Consider the following 8862-nt stretch of genomic DNA (forward strand, 5'->3'; position numbering starts at 1 on the left):
AAGGGGAGAGGAAAAAGAGAGAGAGAGAGGGCGTCTTTCATAAAGTCTGTCCCGAGTTTGGCTGCCACTCACTCACTGTGAATAAAGTCTGTGTCCAGGGCAGGGCAGGCAGCACTCAGGGGAGAAGGAGGAGGAAGAGGAAGTAGAAGAGGAGGAGAAGGGGGATGAGAAGGAGAAGAAGGGAGATGAGGAAGAGAAAGAGGGAGGAGGAAAATCAGGAAAATAAGAAGGGAAAAGAGGAAAAGGAGAAGGAAGAGTAGGAGGAAGAGGGGAGGAGACAGGAGATGGAAGGAGGCAAGGGGAGGAGGAGGAAGAAGAGGAGGAAGAGGAGGATGAGAAAGAAGAGGAGGAAGAAGAGGAGGATGATAACGATAAGGGAGAGGAAGAAGAGGAGGAGGAGAAAGAGGAGGAAGAGGAAAATGAGGCAATGAAAGAGGAAGAAGAGGAGGAGGAAGAGGGAAAGAAGAGGAGGAGATGGAGAACAAGGGGAGGAGTAGAAAGAGGAGGATGAGAAAGAAGAGAAGGAGGAGGAGGACATGAGGGGGAGGAAGAGGAAGATGCAGAGGGGGAGGAAAAAGAAGAGAAAAAGAAGGGTGAGAAGGAAGAGGGGAAGAAGGGGAGGAGATGGAGGAGGACAAGGGGAGGAAGTTGAGAAAGAAGAGAAGGAGGAAGAGGAAGATGAGGATGGGGAGGGGGAGGGAGAAGAGAAAGAGGAGGGGAAGGAGGGAGAGGAAGAGGAGAAGGAGGAGGAAGAGGGGAAGAAGGGGGGAAGAGAGGAAATGGAGGAGGGCAAGAAGAGAAGGAGGAGAAGGAGGAGAAGGAGGGTGAAGAGCCCAAAACAAAAGATGAGGCAGGGCCTGCAACATGAAATTGCTTCCTCAGAGCTTCTAACTCTAGTTTTCACCCACCTCCCTGGGGTTTCACTTCAAGAAGCAGCAGCTTCCAATCCAAATAATAACCAGCCTCAGTAAGCAGTCTTCTGCCTGCCCCATCATTCACTCAGTTGTATTTTGGTCATATTTATTGAGAGCTTATTAAGTGCAGAGCACTGTACTAAGCACTTGGGAGAGTACAACAGTAAACAGACACATTCACATTCCCTGCCCACAATGAGCTGACAGACCCCACCCCTTGCCCCCACTGGGGAGGAGGAGGAGCAAAACTCCCCCTTTGCTTCCATCCCAGTTGGGCTCCAACCAGGTGCCAGTGTATCTAATGTTTTGTAAACTGCTACTCCCTCACCCAGGAATAGTCAAGGTAGTGGCAGACTGCTTGTGCCCTGCTCCAAGTCCAGAGATAAAGGAAGCCATCACAGCACTGGAGGCCAAAGACCTTCCCAGCCCCTCACACCCCCTCCGTCCCACCCCAAGACTTACTCTGGCTCCGGACCATTGGTAAGGATTCCTAGGCTGTGCTTGGAGTGGCGGGCTCAGAACTGAGGAGCAGTATGGTCTAGTGGGTAGGGCATGGGCCTGCGAATATCAGACATTCACGGGTTCTAATCCTGGCTCCACCACTTGTCTGCTATGTAGCCTTGGGCAAGTCACTTCACTTCTCTGGGCCTCAGTTACCTCATCTGTAAAATGGGGTTGAAGAGTGTGAACCCCATGCGGGACAGGGACTGTGTCCAGACCAATTTGCTTGAATCCACCCCAGTGATTAGTACAGTGCCTGGAACATAGTAAGCAGTTAATTATTATCATTATTATCATTATTATTAGTAGTAATAATAATAATATAATAACAGGTGGACTTCAGGAAAAACCAGTGTGGGGTCTGGAGTAGAGACCCAAAATCAATCAGTCAATCATATTCATTGAACGCTTACAGGGTGTAAAGCACTGTACTAAGCGCTTGGGAGAGTACACCCATTGTTGCGTAGGGACCGTCTCTATATGTTGCCAACTTGTACTTCCCAAGTGCTTAGTAAAGTGCTCTGCACACAGTAAGTGCTCAATAAATACGATTGAATAAATACCATATCATGATTTAACAGAAACAATCCCTGCCCACAATGAGCTTACAGTCTCTAGGGAGAGACAGACATTGATATGAATAAATAAATTACAGATATGTGCATAAGTGCTGTGGGGCTAAGGGCAGTGTGAAAGGGAGCAAATCGGGACGATGTAGAAGGGAGTAGGAGAAGAAGAAATGAGGGCCTAGTCAGGTAAGGCCTCTTGGAGGAGATGTGTCTTCAATAAGGCTGTGAAGCAGGGGATAGTAATGACTCCAACCGATAATAACGACCAGATGGATCTCCAGACTCCAACTCCTAGCCTAAGTCTCCCACCAAGAAATGGCTCCGACCAATATCCATGATCAGGTGGGTTCTTTGCTTCGTCTCCCTAATATTTCTGGGACTTTGAGAATCCACTCAAGCTGGGATCAGAGGTCAAGAACTGGGGGATAGGTTGGGGAAACACAGGTTGGGGGAAAAGGCACCCCCTCTAGACTATAACATCTCTGAGTGCAGGGAATGTGTCTGTTGCATTGTTATATTGTACTCTCCCCCATGCTTAGTACAGTGCCCTGCACACAGTAAGCACTCAGTAAATACAATCAATTGACTGACTATCGGATGGGGAGGGGAATCCTCAGGGGTTCCTGACCTTAGCTTCGCCCTACAAGGGGTTTCATCCCCCCGCAAATGCAACTCCCCGCCAAGCCAACCTTCTACTTATCCCTTACTCTCAACTCTCCCTCCTCCTTCCCACCCTGTAGACTGTAAGCTCACTGTGGGCAGGGAATGCATCTGTTTATTGCTGTATTTTCCTCTCACAAGCACTTAGCACAGTGTTCTGCACACAGTAAATGCTCAATGAATGAATGAATCCCCTTGCTCACACTTTTCTTCCCTTCCTCCCCATATCCAACAGAACCCCAGGTCTCCCCTCATTCAAATCTTTCCTAGAAGCTCACCTCCTCCAATAAGCTTTCCCAGATTTTTATTTCATTTTGTGGTATTTGTTAAGTGCTTACTTTGTGCCAGGCACTGAAGAACTGACTTGCCCAAAGTCACACAGCCGACAAGTGGCAGAGCCAGTATTAGAACCCATGACCTTTGACTCCCAAGCCCGTACGCTTTCCACGGAGCCACGATCAGGTTGGACACAGTCCATGTCCCACATGGGGCTCACAGTCTAAATCCCCATTCCATTCATTCATTCAATTGTATTTATTGAATGCTTGCTGTGTTGAGATCACTGTACTAAGTGCTTGGAAGAATACAATATAACAATAAATAGACATATAGATGAGCTTACAGTCTAGAGGGTATATAGACATTAATATATTTTCACAGATGAAACAACTAAGGCCCAGAGAAGTAAATACGATTGAATGAATGAATGAAATGATTTGCCCATGGTCACACGGCCGACAAGTGGCAGAGCTAGGATTAGAACCCAAGTTCTTTTCACTCCCGGGCCCATGCCTAGCATCCTGAGCTTTATTATCCCTTCAGCCAAATCCAGCATCTATGAAGTATTATGCTCTTCCAGCCTCTGCACAGAGTAAGTGCTCAATAAATATAATTAATTGATCAATCTATTGATTGGGAAGTTAGCCAACTTTCCTCTTCCACCCAGCCTGATGACCGTCTGGTGATCAGGTAGCCCTTGCCTTCCCCCTGAAAAATGGGGATTAACTCTGTGAGCCCTTTGTGGGACACAGGAATGTGTTCAACCTGATTAGAGTGTATCTACCTGAGCACTTAGTATAGTGCCTGGCACTTAACAAACACCATAAAAAATAAATCCTTCAAAATATCTGAAGCCGAGGGCTGCTGGCTCGGACAGCTGACAGAAAGCACGGATGGAGGGAGAGAAAGTGAAGGGTCATAGGAGTTGGTAATCCAGTGCTTGTGTCTAGGGCTGAATCTCTGCAGGCAGGTGTGACCCTTGGGGGATGTGACTTCGCATAACCTTTGCCATTTGCACATCTGGGACCCATGAAATACTTGGTATACTTGGTACAGATCTCGGTAGAACCTCCTGTACAGAAATGCTCTGGGCATGTTACTCCCCTCCTCAAAAATCTCCAGTGGCTGCCTGTCAACCTACAAATCAAGCAAAAACTCCTCACTCTCAGCTTCAAGACTCTCCATCACCTTGTCCCCTCCTACCTCACCTCCCTTCTCATGGCTCAGTAGAAAGAGCATGGGCTTGGGATTCAGCAGTCATGGGTTCAAATCCTGGCTCCGCCAATTGTCAGCTGTGTGACTTTGGGCAAGTCACTTAACTTCTCTGGGCCTCAGTTACCTCATCTGTAAAATGGGGATTAAGACTGGGAACCCCCCGTGGGACAACCTGATCACCTTGTAACCTCCCCAGCTCTTAGAACAGTGCTTTGCACATTGTAAGCGCTTAGTAAATACCATCATTATTATTATTCTCTCCTTTTACAGCCCAGCCCGCACCCTCCACTCCTCTGCCACTAACTTCCTCACTGTGCCTCATTCTCGCCTGTCCCACCGTCAACCCCCGGCCCACGTCCTTCCCCGGGCCTGGAATGCCCTCCCTCCACACATCCACCAAGCTAGCTCTCTTCCTCCCTTCAAAGCCCTACTGAGAGCTCACCTCCTCCAGGAGGCCTTCCCAGACTGAGCCCCCTTTTTCCTCTACTCCTCCCCATCCCCCCTGCTCTACCTCCTTCCCCTCCCCATAGCATTTGTATATATTTGTACAGATTTATTACTCTATTTATTTTACTTGTACATATTTACTATTCTATTTCCAGTGCTTAGAACAGTGCTTTGCACATAATAAGTGCTTAATAATAAATGCTGTCATTATTATTATTTTTTGTTAATGTTGTGCATATAGCTTTAATTATATTTGTTCTGATGATTTTGACACCTGTCTCCATGCTTCATTTAGTTGTCTGTCTCCCCATTCTAGACTGTGAGCCCGTTGTTGGATAGGGACCGTCTCTTTACGTTGCCGACTTGTACTTCCCAAGCGCTTAGTACAGTGCTCTGCACACAGTAAGTGCACAATAAATACGATTGAATGAATGAATGAATGACCTTGCTGAGCCCCAGCTCTCTTTATTCACTGCCCCTCCCAGCCCCACGGCATTTATGTCCAGATCTGTCATTTATTCATTTCTATTAATGTCTGTCTCCCCGTCTAGAATGTAAGCTTGTTGTGCCCAGGGAATGTGTCTGTTTATTGTTAACAATTATAACTGTGGTGTTTGTTAAGTGCTTACTGGGTGCCAGGCACTGTACTAAGTGCTGGAGTAGATAATAATAATAATGATGGCATTTATTAAGTGATTACTACATGCAAAGCACTGTTCTAAGCGCTGGGGGAGATACAAGGCAATTAGGGTGTCCCATGGGTGGCTCACAGTCTTAATCCCCATTTTACAGAAGAGGGAACTGAGGCCCAGAGAAGTTAAGTGTCTAGCCCAAAGTCACACAGCTGACAAGTGGCGGAGCCGAGATTTGAACCCATGACCTCTGACTCCAAAGCCCAGGCTCTTTCCACTGAGCCATGCTGCTTCTCATACAGGACACGTCAATCAAGTCAATTCAATCAAGATACATACAAGTCAATCAGGCAAGGCACAGTTCCCGTCCCACATTAAGCTCATAGTCTTAATCCCCATTCTACAGAGGAGGTAACAGGCACAGAACGGAGTGGGATGAGAACCCAGATCCTCCTGACTCCAAGGCCCATGCTCTATCTACTAGGCCACATTGTTTCTGTGGAACTCGGAATGGTTTTCACTTCTCGTGACTGGAGAACCACTGAAGACTGTGAGCCCACTGTTGGGTAGGGACTGTCTCTATATGTTGCCAACTTGTACTTCCCAAACGCTTAGTACAGTGCTCTGCACACAGTAAGCGCTCAGTAAATATGATTGGTTGATTGATTGAAGACTAACCCTCTAGACTGTCAGCTCATTGTGGGCAGGAATGTCCCTGTTCTAATGATCTATTGTATTCTCCCAAGAGCTTAGGACAGTGCTCTGCACATAGTAAGCACTCAATTCATTCACTCATTCATTCATTCAATCGTATTTATTGAGCGCTTACTTTGTGCAGAGCACTATACTAAGCACTTGGGAAGTACAAGTTGGCAAAATATAGAGACGGTCCCTACCCAACAACGGGCTCACAGTCTAGAAGGGGGAGACAGACAACAAAACAAAACAAAACATGTACACAGGTGTCAAAGTCATCAGAACAAATAAAATTAAAGCTATAATAGAATTAAAACTATAATAGAATTAAAGCTATAATAGAATTAAAGCTATAATAGAATTAAAGCTATAGCTTTAATAAATACGATTGACTGATTGACTGACTGCCAAAACCTGGAGAGGCCGTGAGCGCCCTTCTTGAACCCGGACAACTTAATACCCAGCAGCTCAGCATCCTTGCTCTGCAACAAGGCCTCATTCCTCCAAGGAGTGGGAGAGGTGTAAAGTCCCAGAAAAGGGGTGAGGAAAAGGGGCTCCTCCCTACCTCAGGCTGTGAGGGTGAGGATACGTGTCTATAGCACTATTCCTAGATCACGGGCAGGGGGAGTTAGAAGGGCCTGGGTTCTAGTCTCGGCTCCACCGTTTGTCTGCTAGGTGACTTTGGGTGAGTCACTTCACTTCTCGAGGCCTCAGTTACCTCAGCTATAAAATGAGGATTAAAACCATGAGCCCTGTGTGGGATTGGGTCTGTGTCCAACCTGATTATCTTGTATCTACCCAGCCCTAAGTGCAGTGCTTGGCACATAGTAACTCTTAGCAAACACCATAATTATTATTATTATCATTATTATTCAGGGGCCTTTTCTGACTAAACTCTCGCTTCCTCTTTTCCCACTCCCTTCTGTGTTGTCCTGATTTGGTCCCTTTCTCCACCCCTCCTTAAGCCCCACAGCACATGTCCATATCCAAAACTTATTTATTTCTATTAATGTCTCTCTCCCCTTCTAGACTGTGAGCTCACTGTGGGCAGGGGCATGTCTACCAACTCTGTTGGTACTCTTTCAAGCACTTAGAAAGGTGCTTTGCACCTGAAAAGAGCTCAATAAATATGATTGATTGATCACCAACAGCTGTGTGTGTGTGTGTGTGTGTGTTTGTGTGTGTGCGCACACGCCTGCCTCTGTGAGCACACAGCTGAAAAGGCCGGTGCCAGACCACAACCGTGAACGCACAACGCACACAAAGCCCTCTATGTTCGCCTTTGGCAGTCCCACTGCTGATTTCCTTTCCTCTTCGCTGCCCCTCTCTGACCTCCTCTAAAGCCTCAGCTGAGAAAAGCCACTCTGTTTCTCCCCGCATCGCCCTCTCCCCTCATCCACGTTCTCCAGTTGCTGCCAGTGGGAAGAGGGGTGTATCCTGGTCTGTGGGGAGGGCTTTTTCATCCGTCCCCCTCCATCCGAGGGTGTGGTATTCCACTTGAGCCAGGACTAGTTTGGGTTGGAAAATTCCCTCCAGGGCCCTCTGTCCCAGCGCCAAGCGACTTCGGTTCTCTGAGATGTCCCCGTTCAAATCCTTAGTATTAATAATCACAATAATAATAATAATGCTTCTTGTTAAGCACTTATTATGTGCCAAGCACTATTACTAATAATTATTAACAACTAAGGTATTTGTCCAGCACTTACTTTGTGACAGGCTCTGTACTAAGTGCTGGGGTGGATACAAGCAAATTCATTCATTCATTCATTCAATCGTATTTATTGAGCGCTTACTGGGTGCAGAGCACTGTACTAAGCGCTTGGGAAGTACAAGTCGGCAACTAATAGTGACAATCCCTACCCAACAACAGGCTCAAAGTCTAGAAGGGGGGAGACAGACATCAAAACAAGTAAACAGGCACTGATTGATTGTCCCCCTTTCTAGACTCTGAGCTCGTTATGGGCAGGGCACGTGTCCGTTAATTCTCTTTTATTATACTCTCCCAATCGCTTAGTACAGTGCTCTGCCCATAGTAAGTGCTCAGTAAATACCATGCATTGATTCTGCCAGACTTACTGTACTGGAGCTTTCTGCTCTCCCTTCTGATTTCTAACAAATCTCCTGTTGGGCCAGGCTAGATCCAATGGATTGGAAATTACCTAAGGGTAGGGAACGTGTCAATTCACTTTATCGTACTATCTCCTCCCGGGCATTCAGTCCAGTGCTCAGCACACAGTAAGCTGGCAATCAGCACCATTGAGAAACAGTGTGGCCTAGTGGATGGAGCATGGGTCTGGGAGTCAGAAGGACTTGCGTTCTAATTCCACCTCCCTGACTTGTCTGCTGTGTGACCCTGAGCAAATCACTTAATTTCTCTGTGCCTCAGTTACCTCATCTGTATAATGGGGATTAAGACTGTGAGCCCCATGTGGGATGGGGACTGTGTCCAACCTGATTTGCTTATATCCACGCTAGTGCTTTCTATAGTGCTTGGCTCATAGTAAGTGCTTAACAAATACCACAATTATTAATGTGTACTAAGCGCTTGGGAGAGGACAACATAACAGTATAACAGACACATTCCTTGCCCACAGTGAGCTTATAGTCTAGATAGGGAGGGAGACACTAATACAAATGAATAAGTGACAGATATGGACAAAAGTGCTGTGGGCTGGGGAGGGAGGTGAATAAAGGGAGCAAATTAGGGTGATGCAGAAGGGAGTGGGAGAAGAGGAAAGGAGGGCTTAGGCCAGGAAGACTTCTTGGAGGAGATGGGCTTTCAATAAGGCTTTGAAGCGGGAGAGAGTGATTGTCAGATATGAAGAGGGAGGGCATTCCGGGCCAGAGGCGGGATGTGGACCAGAGGTCATCGGAGAGATAGATGAGATCGGATTAGGCTCCGTTTCAGTGTCTTTAGTCAGCCAGGGTGAAAACCACAACTGTCTCTGT

Source organism: Tachyglossus aculeatus, chromosome 26, assembly GCF_015852505.1.
Source record: "Tachyglossus aculeatus isolate mTacAcu1 chromosome 26, mTacAcu1.pri, whole genome shotgun sequence".
NCBI classification, from domain to species: domain Eukaryota; kingdom Metazoa; phylum Chordata; class Mammalia; order Monotremata; family Tachyglossidae; genus Tachyglossus; species Tachyglossus aculeatus.